The following is a 14,173-nucleotide window of genomic DNA, read 5'->3' as shown; positions in this document are numbered from 1 at the left end:
GGCGTGACTGTGATGTTTTTTTCTTGTTGGATTTTAGACTTTTCCCTGTGAACATTCTCAATTAAAAATAGTCACAAACATATATACACATACTTACCCCGGTGGGATTCGAACTCATTGTTATCCTACCCCGGATTATTTCAGCAGTCTTGTCGCCTTAACCACTGCGGCTACCACGCCGGTATAACTTACTTTTTTTTATTTACTATTTCAACGAGTATATTTTTTTCTTTATAAATTTGAGAAAAATTTTAATTTCATAGAAAAAATACAGTAAGGAAATAGTGACTGGAAATAAATGGCTGTCGATTGAAGTAAATCATGGTAACTAGGCCGCATCCAGGATTTGTCTCATTCCAGGTTTAGTAAAGTTCTTCACTTAGCTGATTTTTGTATTTTCGACGAAATTATTATATTTTATTGCCGATAAATCAGGAAAACGTACGTGTAATAGCTCTCCAATCCAATCCTTTCGATATATTTTTTTTAAATTTGGTCTAAAAATTTGAAAATAGCTATTTGGTGGATGACTTTTAACTGAACTACGAATACAAGATTTCATTGTGTTAAGTCTTCATTAAGCAGAATTTGGAATTCTGCGTGATTAAACTTTCGAAGTTGTACAAAGCACAGCTGGTTACTAATATTGAAATCACCTTTTGTATCAAAATTTATAAGTTTTATAAGACATAACGTCGAATAAAATGAAATGCCGAATATGCTATTTACTATATGTCATCGTAAACTTTGCTGTTCTATCCTTCGGGTTTTGCTACTTACACGGATTTTTCAAAGGACTTGATTCATTTTATTTTAATCTAAATTTTAATATTTTCTATAAACTATATAGATATGGGTGACATAAAGTTCCAGCAGGATGGGGCAACGTGCCATACACCAGATTCTTCATGAATTTTTTGATGGTATCTTTTGTAGAGGTGACCTGTATTGGCCATCAAGATCGTATGGTTTCATAAACTTTCTAATAAATTGTTCCACCATAAACAGTCAAATGGACTCAACGATGTTTTGCCAAAAGATAATTTCGTTTATACGTTATATACGTGGACTTGAATCATTTTATTTCAATCTAAATCCATACTTATTGGAAAATTTTATTTTTGGTACCTGTTTAATCTATAATCTATAACCAATTCTAAAAGATTAGAAGCCAATTCAGGTTCACGAGGTACTATTAAATCATAATTTTTTTATAAAGTTTTCTGTTTTAATTTAAACTTAGCTTATTTAATGAAATTGTTTGACCTCGGTCATTAATTCTTTATGATCTGTAATACGTTATATATTTGTGATAATTAATTAGAAAACTAGACGAAGATAAAAGCGATGAAAAGCTGAAGAAAAAAAGAAGAAAATTTGTGTTTATATTAGTTTTTAAAATAATCAATTCATGAAATCATTAAAAAACTCATATAATCTAACTATAGTTAATTGATAATTTTTTTATATTTTGTATTTTTTTAATAATTCATTATTATGCTTATCTCAGACTAGAGTCTATAGACATCCAGATGTGCTTGTTAATATCTGATGTATCGGTTTTTGGATTGAAGCAGCATTGATTGACCGAAACTAGGTAATTGTTACAATTTTGATCTTTCAACACCCTAATCCTAATCAAGTAAACGTGTTTAAGCAAATATCTGTTTTGCGTCCTGTCTGTTATCCCACGCCCTTCGCATCATTTTTTTAAATCAATTAAAAGCCGACAGTATGGTATGTAAATATGATTAGTTTTACTCACAGCGTCCAGTTTAATATTCAGCCAATATTCCAGGTACTTGCCACGCTACTTTGAGAGAAAACATCAAGAACATTTTGAGATTCATTATCATCGAAACAATATAACGACAAGGGGTGTCACCTGCCCCCCCCCCCTCAAACAGACATTTTAAGTGCTTATTAAAGATATGTCGTTACCTTATAATGGATAGTTTGGTCGAGAAAGTACATCAATTTGGACTACTAATAACTATCTAATCAGCATATATATTTTTAGACTATATATAACATTAAAAATATATATAACTTCTTAAATTAAGATTACTCAAATCCGGGCATGATCCATATAAAATAGCTGAGGATCCGGAAATAATCCGGATATCCGGAATGGGCATCAATTTGTATATGTATAAAAACGATGAATGTGTAGGATAAAAGTGTTTGATGTGAGTCAAAATAAATAGCTACATGTTTATTTTAGAGATCTTCAATTGCCAAGGACAACCGAGAATCATTTTTATCGAAAAACTATAATGAATTGTTTAAGGACTTATTTAAACCACTGGTCTTTTAAATGTAATATGCTAAAAATTGTCTACCTTAGGGTGCAAATCTTTACAAAAAAACTGTACTGCAGGCTTCCTCCTTCTTGAGTCTTAACATTCTGGCTGTAATGTAAGATTTTAATAGTTCGCTGTGTTACTTGCGTATAAAATTAGTTGTTATTTACGTTTTATTGTATGCTACAAATTCGAAAGAGATTTTTGACAACTGAACACATTCAAACCTGGCGCCATTTCATCCGAAACAACGCTACACACGTCGATAAATAATCGAAATATATAAACGTTGTCAACATCATACCACACCGTCAATGAGAGCGAGGGAAGCCGATCATTGTGGTGCCCAATGTACGCCATTGTGTAGCAATTTTTTTACGTCGTTTTATTGTGTTTATGGCACGTACTGATCTGAATGGGGGCTGAGTTTTTTAAGTGCACGGGGCTGGAACATCACTCGAAATAGGGAGGTTTTGTTTAGTTGGGCCCGACGTCAACTTTTTACTGATTTAATCTCTGAAATATGTTTTAATAATTGACTCAGTTCACGTGTAGAACAAGATTAATGATTGCTTGTATCTAGTTCATTGTTCTATTTTTTTATTATCAGCAAGTGCTAGATATATAAATATATAAAATTAACCTGATTATTAAATCATTTGATGACATTTGAACTTAGTAACTTAGATTAACCATTCTTTTCATGCCTGATATTTTATTATCTTAGTTTTTGAGTCATATTGATAAGGTATAATATATAGTTTATTGTTCAACAACTTCGCGGAAATGAAGTGGATATTTCTGTGCATAAATGAAAACCGGATTTATAATTATAAAAATGCTTTTATTTGTTAGATTAATTTTTATAGTACGTTTATTCTACTACACACGCTACACACTAATTTTACTACACTTATTCGAACGCCCTTGCTAGCTATTGCTTTCTTGTATGAGAATCGTTTTCAACGAAAGAAGGTCTTGAGGAGAATTTTTAATGATGCTAATTTTAGTGATCGTTTCTTGAGTTGTATGTATTTTATTTGTCTACTTTTGTGCTAATATATTAATACAACATAGCAATTAACGTGTTTGTGCAGAAGAATTATAAAAACGTATAGGGTTTAAAACACAAACTTTTATTTTACATTAAAACCACTTTATTTTAACGAAAAGAAGTAGCGACTTATTTGAACATATTGTCAAGCCAATACCATTATAATATATTACAAATGCTTATCACTCGTGGCATGATGTCGTCAAACACTACGCTGCTTTCTTAGAACGTCAATTGTAGTAACATTATTTGTGAATATCGACTGTACCGAAATCCGCCAATTTTGATGACCTTCTGAATTACAATGTTTTCATGTATAACTTCTGCAGAATGGTTTTCTAAGTTACTGATATTTATAAATTAACAATTGCAATCTGCCTCTGCTGGCCACACACCATGAACTGAAAGCTTCTACCTAAATTCCAGCTGATGTTAGTTCACAACAAATTCAGTCTACTTTTACTTTTCGTAACCTTCCACTCTGAACTGCGATGCTTGTCCAATCAATTCACGAGCTAGTGATGTTTTTCGAAGCATGAATGTTTTCTAATTTTGATAGTTTATGGCTAGGGGACTTACAGTATCTTGAATTCGTTTCTAGTAACCATACAGCTTTAACTACGAAACAATATTGGCCGAACTCCACTTAATGCCAAGGAATGTTATTAACTATGTAATGCTTGTTAATCCAACGTCAACCTTTCTAGTTTTCTTGATGAGTTGTTTCTTTTCTTTATAAGTAAGCTGATTTCAGTTAATTGGATATATTTAAAAAAGCAGGGGTCTATACTATCATTGAAATCATATTGCCTGCGCCCGTTACGAAATATGTAGTGTTTAAAACAAACCTTTAAATTTATTTTAAAACTTTTTTATTGTAAATAAAAGAACTGTTTCTTGTTGGGACGACCCACAATACTGCTGGTTCAACCTTTTCCTAATATATAGAAACCCTTTAATGTAAACACAGCATAGCATTGCGTTGCATTTTCAAACACTACAATTATTTCTTATAATATATATCCACTGTCAGGTTAGTCGCGTTGTATAACATATGATTCTTGAAATTCATGAAACAACAAAATTGATTCGATCAAAAACAAATTCTAGGATTATATTGGTTTTCTTTAATGAATTCAATTTCACGTAACTTAAGATGTTAAAAAGAATTTTCTTTTTGAAACTAAGGCGTGAAATTTATCAAGGATTTAATTAAATATCAGAAAAATCTAAGTTTAAAAGATCACGTTTTTTATTACGTTTCCATTTGATATTTGTGAATATAACACTTGTTCGAGTGAAGTGTTTTCACTTGAGAATTTGGGTTTTATTCCGTTGTTATTTTGACAAAAACACAAAATAGCAACGTTTTTAATTTAAATAAGGAAACCTAAGTTTTTGTCAACAACCGATTTATTATTCACTAAAAGGATTTTATCGTCTCCATTAATAGTATAATAATTTTACTCATGTATATAGTCTAAACTTATTTTTTTATAACATCTTTATTAGATACGCTTAGTATAATCTTAATTTAAAATCAGTATGTATTCCTCAATTATAAAATTATAATTATTTATTAATTATTAACTTATAGCTATAGTTTATACTAAATGCATTCACTTTATATAAGGTCGTATGGTTTCGTTCGTTTCAATCTCCTGACATCCTGCGCGCTGTCCAGCAGTTGTATTGCTTCCACGTTAGTATGATTTAGTAATCTTCTTTCGTGTTTCAAGGCGATATCTTAGATAACTTCGTAAATCCATTTGATTTTCAGGTCATCGTGCAGTTCTTCATTAGTTAAATAGCGATAGGCATTGATAATCAATCGAAGAACCTTGTTTTGACAGCGTTGTATGACTAGTTGATTTGAATTTTTAGTGCAACCCCATATTTGCACCCCAGGTGGAAATTGGCTTTATATTTGTATTATGGATCAACCTCTTTGATTTTAGATCATGTTGAGAGTATTTTCCGACTAACCAGTATTGTTGTTTTATTTTGGTTCTAATGTGTTTTGCTTTTTGTCTAACGTGATGCTTCCAATTTAATCTACCGTCAAGATGGATTCCAAGGTATTTAGCTGATTTTGCTAGAGGAATCGGACATCCATTGAGTGATATAATTAAGTTTTTATTATTTCGCCTTAATGCAAAATTAACAGTGGACAGATTTGGAGCTATTAAGTTGAATTTTCCAATCTTTCGTCCATTTGTAGATTTTGTTGACCGCCACTTGCACTTTTTCTATTGCCCTAGGCAGAGATATATCTTTTGCCATAATAATTGTGTCGTCAGCAAAGGTTTCAAGAAGTGTTTCTTTTGTTGTTGGAATGTCAGCAGTGTAGAGCGGATACAGGAGAGGTCCTAAGACGCTACCTTGTGGAACTCCAGCCGAGATATGTTTAAATGTCGAGAACGCCGCGATACTCTAAATTCTCTTCCGAATAAATATGACTCCAGCAATTGACAATAGTTACACGGTAACAATTTGCTCATCTTACAGATTAATCCTAAATGCCAAACCCGATCAAAAGCTTGTGAGACATCCCGGAATATTGTAGCGCAGTATTTCTTTTCCCCAAACGCTCTTTCAATAGCCGCAGTTACTCTGTGCACTTGATCGATTGTTGAATGGTGATTTCGAAAACCAAACTGGAAATCTGATATTATTACCAAATGTTTAACACGTTTAAATATCAGTTTCTCAAATAGCTTTGATATTGCAGGTAGTAGCGAAATAGGTCTGTAAGACTCGACTTGTTCTGCAGGTTTGTCAGGTTTTTTGGGCATAATTATTTGTGCCACTTTAAAGCATTCCGGGACATGCGTCAGCCTTAAACAGGCATTAAATATATATGTCAACAAGATGATTGCTTTTTGTGGCAGTTCTTTCAATAATCCAGGTGAAATGTCATCTCTACCAGGTGCCTTTTTAGGATTGAGGTTATCAATTTCAGTGGCATCTTCCAGTGGAGAAATTAGATTTAAATCTACATCGGGTTGATAAACATGAGTGGTCCATGGATATCCATGGTAGATTCTATATCATTAGGTCGAAATATGTTAGCTAAGTATTGTGCGAAAAAAATCTAAACTTATAATAACAGTTTTGATAATAATGTACATTGGAAACAAGCGAAAAGCAATTTATTATTTAAGTTATTAATAATTACATGACATTCTATTAATTATAATTTGTATACATTAAAATATCAGCATTTCAGCATGGTAGCTAGATCAGAAATCACACCTGAATAATTTGATTATAAAGAGCAGGTTAAAAAAAAGCCGAAAATCATCGAAACACGTAGACTGGTTGTTAACTATATAAGACGTTCTATGTGCTTTATATACTACTACTATCATCATACATTTCTTTACTTAAAATGTTACAGCCTAAAGGCACTGACTGAGTTAACATTCATTTAACCTCTTGAAGTTGGATAGGCGGGTTGCATTTTTATTGTATTTTAAATATTTGTAATAGCTATAAACATACTGGCTTATTCCGATAACTTTAATTCATCGACATAGACCTGGGGAAAATTACTCCAATTGTAATCGTTATGGTATAACTAGTCGTTAAGTATCTGTGTCTTGGGTATTAAATCAACTTATAATTTTTTTTGTAGCTCACTGATAATTAATAATGTAAGATTTAATATATTGTTTTGTATGCTATTTTAGATCTCAGCGGTATTCAGTTAAAGCAGGTGTTTCTCGTGGAATTTTGTGGCAAATTGGATTTTGCGTGTGGAAAGTGCAGCAAACAGCTCAGAGAACAGCTATAGTACTGCAGATTCAGCCGTAGTGTATTGGTAGACACTCTTCCCAAGCGCCGGTAACTGTAATATTACCTATTAGTTTATATACTATTTTCTAGAATAAAATAACAATATTAAAAGAGAACCCTCCCTTGAACAACTAAAATTGTATTAAATTGAATGCAATTTTAGTATATCTGAATCATTTTGCTTGAACGATTGCAAATTTACTGCTGGTTTTTTGTTTAATTTAATAGATTGCGAAAGTCACTTTGTCACATGTTTCTGACACTACTTACTATCAAATCATCTACTAGTCTGATGAGTTGTATGTGATGAACTTGTAACATATTTTTGTTAAATTTGAATCCTCAGGCAATAATTCCAGGTTGCAATTATAATTTCTACAAATCCTACACTAATATTCACAGATTAGAACGTACGTATTTAATTCAACATAACTTTTTCAGAAGTACGTCTGGATTTATTCTTCGGGCTGACCTTTTTTTCATATTACAAATACATTTATTAAGAAACATTGGTACAATATCTACTAATTTATCTTAAAGATAAACGTAAAATTAATTGATGGTTATATCGTGCTAGAGGTTAGGCAGTCATCGATCTATTTTCGCACTTCATCACAAATAGATATTATTTTGACGGATAATCAAGAGACTATATGTCTGGTGAGTATGTTATGCTGTGTGTGGCAAATCTTCTCATTCGATCTGCAACAATGTATCATTTTCAGCCGTTGCAATGTATAGCTTTGTTATTCAAATCCATGACTGCGTTTGTTACTTGCTTGTTCTTTTGCAATAATGCGTCGTCCGTTCGCGTGAAAACAACTGATTCATCAACTACGAAGCTGTTTAAATTATTTTGTAGTTTAAGCTGGGTTTTGCTTCCCATAAATTTTGCTATTGATATATTTCGAAAACGAATAGTGTCTGTATAGACTAGATAGCTCAATAATACTAAAAGAAAAATGTTTGTTATGCGGAAAAATATGAAAACCATCGTATTTAGGTTACTTGATTTAAGAGTTGTTCACATTTATTCTCCGCATTTTCGGCAATAGATATTGCTGATCAAAGTATGTGCTAACATCTAATAAACATGTGCATAGAAAAAGAGCCTTTCGCACTTTCAGTACAAAATATATATAGTTATTAAGATATCTATATTATGTATTTCAGTTTATGGATTACAATAAATACCTTAACAGGTCAATTGAAAAGTCCCCGTCCCCGAAAAGGAATTTCGCATGTTGATAAAATATTGCTTATTGAAGGGAAAAATATACAGTTGAAGTAAAAACTTTGCTTGATTCCGAGTTTCCGTACACTGCCCCAGAAAAATCAACCATCAAGTATTGGTATGCTAAGTTTAGACGTGATGAAATGAGCACCGAAGTCGGTGAACGCAGTGGACGCCCAAAAGAGGTTGTTAGCGACGAAAACATTAAAAAAACTACAAAGTGAATTACCGTAAATAGAAATTCAATGAAATAGCAGACACTTTAAAGATATCAATTGAACGTGTACATTATATCATTCACGAATATTTGGGTATGAGAAAGCTTTGTGCAAAGTGGGTGCCGCGCGAACTCACTTTTGATCAAAAACAACGACAAGTTGATGATTCGGAGCAGATTTTGAATACGATCAAGCTTAATAAACCCGAGTTTTTTGCATAGATATGTGACAATGGATGAAACATGGCTCCATTTATTTCACTCCGAAGTCCAATCAACCGTCGGCTGGCAAAGTTATGGCATCTGTATTTTGGAATGTGCATGGAAGAATTTTTATTGACTACCTTGAAACAGGAAGGACTATCAACAGCGACTATTACGTAGCGTTATTGGACGATAGCGTTTGAAGGACGAAATCGCCGTGAAAAAAACCGTGTCACAAGTCAGTGAAAACGATGGCAAAAATCCATGAATTGGGCTTCGAGTTGATTCCGCATCCACCGTATTCTCCAGATCTGGCCCACAGCGACTATTTCCTGTTCTTAGATCTTTAAAGAATGCTCGTTGGGAAGAAGTTTTCGTCGAATGAAGAGGTGATCGCCTAAACTGACACCTATTTTCAATCAATGGACAAATCGTACTACAAAAATGGTATCGAAAAGTCGTATGGTCGCTAAAATCAGTGTATCACCCTTGAAGAGAATTATGTTGAATAAAAAAATTAATTTCACTTTATCGATTGTACTTACCAAAACGTTAACATGTTGGTAGCGAGAAATCGCTACTAACATGTTACCACCATTAAAATATTATCAGTTATATAACAATTATATAATTGAAATAATAACGTTTATTACCACTTACAGACGATATATTAGATGTTAAAAACGCTACTTTTAACCATAAAATAAGTAAATTTAGATGTCTGACTGTATCAGTATCAAAACTGGCTGTGTAAAGTTAAAAACTTTATCATAAATATCCACCATTAGGAAGTAGCAAAACCGTTTTAAACGCATATAACACCACAAAGGTTTAGATGAGTCAGCGATATCTAAGACCCCCGAAAAGAAACCTCGATCAATTGCATAAGTGAAAATAAACTAACTTCAAAATATGCCATTCTGAACCGTTCAAGAATTATATGTTTTGTCATGTGGGTGCCCGATACAATCACCCGATATACGTCGAGGTTGATTTGGCGTTTACACACTGAGCCAGGGACGAGCTGGTCAACTGTACATCGATGACCTTCGCGTAAATGATGTCCTTCGATTTATCATTTTCTGGTGAATGGACGCCATATTGAATTTTTACGGCCTGTCAGTGACAACTGAATGTTTTGTCCGCGATGAATGATGCGTGTAAAAAAGATTGCTTCTAAAAGCAAATGCATCTATTAGATTTTCACGTGACCGTTTTAATATGAATTTATGTAGTGTTTTTGCTTTTCAACATTTTATATAAAATAGATAAAATTATATGCTACTGATTAAAATAACTATAATATAAATAATTAAAAATAAAATAATCTATGATGATAGGTTATACTTGAAATAAGTTTATAAATTACTTCATTTATATGTTCTATATTAATAGTTAGGATACTTGTATTGCGAGGGACAACCAACACAATGTTCCAAAGTATTTAAAGATTTTTCTATTCGATTAATCGATTTTTAAAATAAAATTTAGTATCCGCATAGAATAAAATTAGCTTGTGAGATACGTAACATGACAACGTTAGACAATGGTTTAGTATGGAACTTCTGAAGAATAGCTATGTTAGATTTACTAATAGTACCCCCACAATTCGTTCAAGTATGTGATGGTTGATGATTGTTAATCTATATTAGGTGCCATTCCCAACTATGCAGAGTGAACGTTACGTGAGTAGACATCGTGTCATTTGCTTGAAAAAGTTATATAAAGTTATTCAGAAGAAGTTGGCACTGGATCTTCTTGAGTTGATAATACTGCTATAAGGTCAGCGTATTCTGCCGCACTAATAATTCTTGAGGTTCGTAGGCCAGCTGCTGTATAGGAGGTATAGTATTAAATCAAGGATACTATAGTACAGTTGAATGTATTGTAGGCAGTCATTATATTTGCCACTTGGTTTCACAATAAACTATCCATCTATAAGGTAAGACTTCACTAGTTAAAATTGAGAATGGGAGATAAAGTTTTTAAGTTTAACTTGCTATTCAGTGTGCTACACTCTCATATTCTGTTCTGACACTGGCTTGAGAATCATGATGATTTGATTCGCTTTCCATGTCATCGAAAAATAGTTCAATTAAATATAGTTAATATAAATTACCTTCATAAAAATTTTCATTATTATTAACCATTTTTCTGGGATTGTTTTAAGGTTTTATTTTTAGCTTTATTTTCTATCATTATCGTTCCTTAATTACAAAATGTTCATGAAGTATAATCACTTGAGGAGTGTTAAGAAAATCAATCATTTCGTTTTCTTTAGGTATGGATATCTTAGACAGTAATGGATTAAATACATGTTTTGAGTATTAAAAAGTTAGAGTCTTTTAGTTTTTCTTGTTGTTTTCAGGAAGTCGAATTCTATCGCATTGCGGTTGATGTTAGATTTTTACTTGCAACTAAAATCATTGTGAGTATTTCCACTTGATGTTTTTTTGTCAAGCCTTCAAATCAAACAAATCGTTGATTTACCAAAGACAAATTATACATTTGTTGTTTTCCACACGTTTCCTGTCTTGTTTCAATAAATTAAATCAATTAAATACTTGATTAATAAAATGAATTTTTATTTATTTAGAATCTTGGAGAAATCAACATATTTACGAATAAATGTAATAGCATTACTTTTTGCCATAATAGCATACCATGTCGACATGTCAGTTCAATGGCAATAAGTTTAGAATAGCGTATCTTTTGTTGTTATCTTGTTTGTTTATTATTTGCCACCTTATTACCACCCACTTATCACGTTTGAGATTATTATTATTCAAATAATTTTAACATAATAACGGTTTAAATAATTTTTGTATAATTTTTTTAAACACAACGTTTCAGTTCAAAATTATTTTCAGCTAACTTGAGAGCCGCAGTGGTTAAGGCGATGGGACGGTCCTCTTTTCGCGGTTTCCAATATAGCCATGTCATGGCTCTAAATTTATGTTTGTGATTGTCCATAGGCAAGAGTATAAAATTCGATAAGGAAAGCTTTCCTCCGAGTTATGCCTGGCCGGGTAAGACCGGACTCTGCAGTCGATGGGTTTAATACGGAGGAGAGTGGTTATGAAACCCACAGTTCTTCAGTAATAGATCTTGTCCAGATGAATCCTTACTTGGAAAAAGGAGACTAAACTATTTAAAAAAACTATTTTAGCTTGTATTTAAAATAGTACAAAAGCCACTTTCCATATTTAAGTACAGTAATAATTTTTCAATTAATCTATATATTAAATATTATTAATCTCTTATGTACGTATGTAATTAAATATCAGATTGGTTGATAATTACTGTATAATAGGTAAAATATAAATATTTATATAATAATAATCAATAATTTCGACATTTTAAATATGTTGTATACATAAAATCAATTAATTAACGGCAAAATCATATTATTGAGCAATTATTTCAAATTTGTACCACACATTTTCGAACATCAAGTAACAGCAAATAGATATTATGTAATTTAATATATTGGTTAATAAAAATATAGTTAGAAGCAAATTAACATAAGTTTGTTTTTTTTTCATTACAAAACTAAGCTTTTAAATTTATTATTCGTTATTTATGTATTATTGTTATTCTAATTTATTATATGTTTTATTTATTATCTCATTATCTTTATTATCTTTATATATATATATATATATATATATATATATATATATATATATATATATATATATATATATCTCATATATTTTTATTTTGATCGTAACCAGGCTGTGTAAGACGGATGTTTTCTGGCATGATCTCTAAGTCAGACTCTGGCCTTAAGATTGTGGTTCTGAGCACATGTTAAGCGGTCGGTCGTGTCCAAATAAACCCTACTTGGTAAGGAGGCTCTAAAATATAACAAAAAGAAAATCTGAGAATTCGGCATTCAAAATGATCGTTGAATAAGTATTGTACAATTATTCAATTTTTATTATGGACAACAAAAACTAGATATGTTTTAAGAATAAGAATTATAAAGCAAATATTTTCGAAAAAACTTATGAAATGAAAGTGTAATTTTTAGCAATGTAATGAAAAACACTAGAGATTGTTTTCCAAATAAGTATTAAATTATTCTAGGTGACTAAGTTTTTTCTGAAACTTAACATTTACAGTGACAAAGAATCCAATGGATGGGTTTTGAATTTTGAAATTTTTTATACGGTATTTTCGAGTACGGTTATGATTTTATATCTTAATGCTAATTAAACTTCTATTGTAAGTTATAAAGAATTACAAGGAATTGGATGCTGGTACTTCTTGTTATCGAACTACTAGTTTATCATAGCTGATATTGGGTATTCAGAATAATCTTTAACAAATTATTTAAATATTAACAACGATTTTATTTAAGAGGTACCCTAAGAGAGAGATTTAAGAGGTATACTAAAAGTAGCAACATAAATAAGGGGTCCAGTAATAAATAGTCAGAAAGTCAGTACATCTTAAGCTTACATACAATCAAAATGCACATATACCAATAATTATGAATAGTATCATGATTTCTAATAGCAACAGCGGTCTGTTTCTTGAGATGTATATTGATCAAAACTCTTTTAGAATATATATATCAAAATGCAAAGAAATAAAATTGATTTAAAAAATAAAAAACTGTAGTTATTTGAGTTGCTACTGTACACGTATTAAAATATATATCGATCTACGAGATTTAGTTATTAATATCATATTAATTAGACATCAAAAAGTTATTAATGGGCTCTAGTAGAGAAATACTTAATTTTGAGTTATAAGGACAAAATGGTTATTATACAATTAGCCATTATAATGACATAAAAAATTGCATAAATTTGCGTTATTTCTATTAACCAATATAGAAAGAAGAAATATAGCTGTAGTCTAGTTAGAATCAGAACATTTTAAAAAGCAATTTGTCAAAATAACACCCGCGTTTTTGGTCCTTTTAATTGAGAGTCCATTTTAGGGGAAAACTCCAACTTTGTCACGTGCACTAAGACGAACATCTGTAATTTTTTACCAAAAAAAAACACCCCTCTTAAAAAAACCGCACCAAAATAGTACGTGCCCATTGAAAAAAAGAAAATCCAATTTTTTCGAAATTTTGCATTAAAAACCCGGATTAAGTTCGAGCAGCCAACGGTCAGTGACGGTTAAAAGCAAGCCTCGGCCCGTTCATTCGCCACGATAACGTGGACAAGAAAAGAATCTGTTGCAGAATGGATCGCAGCAGATGATTTTATTATTCACAATAAGGAAAAAATACATATAGGAGTGATCGAAAGAGAGCGGTCAGTGTTTTTATTGAAAAAAGGTCTTTTCATTGTCCGGTAAGCTTGCGATCGGTCCTTTATTGGATCGTTCCCCCTTATTTT

General features: G+C 31.5%; 1 protein-coding gene across 2 annotated transcripts in view; it reads left to right on the top strand.

The window, feature by feature from the left end:
- The window catches only part of Kr (Kruppel), a 114,784-nt gene that overhangs the window by 60,545 nt on the left and 40,066 nt on the right, over positions 1 to 14,173 (top strand). The window contains exon 2 of one of the 2 annotated variants that reach the window (XM_076394371.1): positions 7,050 to 7,203. The exons of the other annotated variant lie outside the window; for it this stretch is intronic. The gene's annotated coding sequence lies outside the window, so the exon portion shown is untranslated. The remainder of the gene's footprint in view (positions 1 to 7,049; positions 7,204 to 14,173) is intronic. 2 annotated transcript variants of the gene reach the window in all.

This window comes from Rhynchophorus ferrugineus, unplaced genomic scaffold (assembly GCF_030347505.1).
Source record: "Rhynchophorus ferrugineus isolate W39M unplaced genomic scaffold, kcgeb_rfMv2 rfM2, whole genome shotgun sequence".
Lineage (NCBI taxonomy): Eukaryota > Metazoa > Arthropoda > Insecta > Coleoptera > Curculionidae > Rhynchophorus > Rhynchophorus ferrugineus.
The sequence above is the reverse complement of the archived record's forward strand: the minus strand, read 5'-3'. Positions and strand labels throughout refer to the sequence as shown.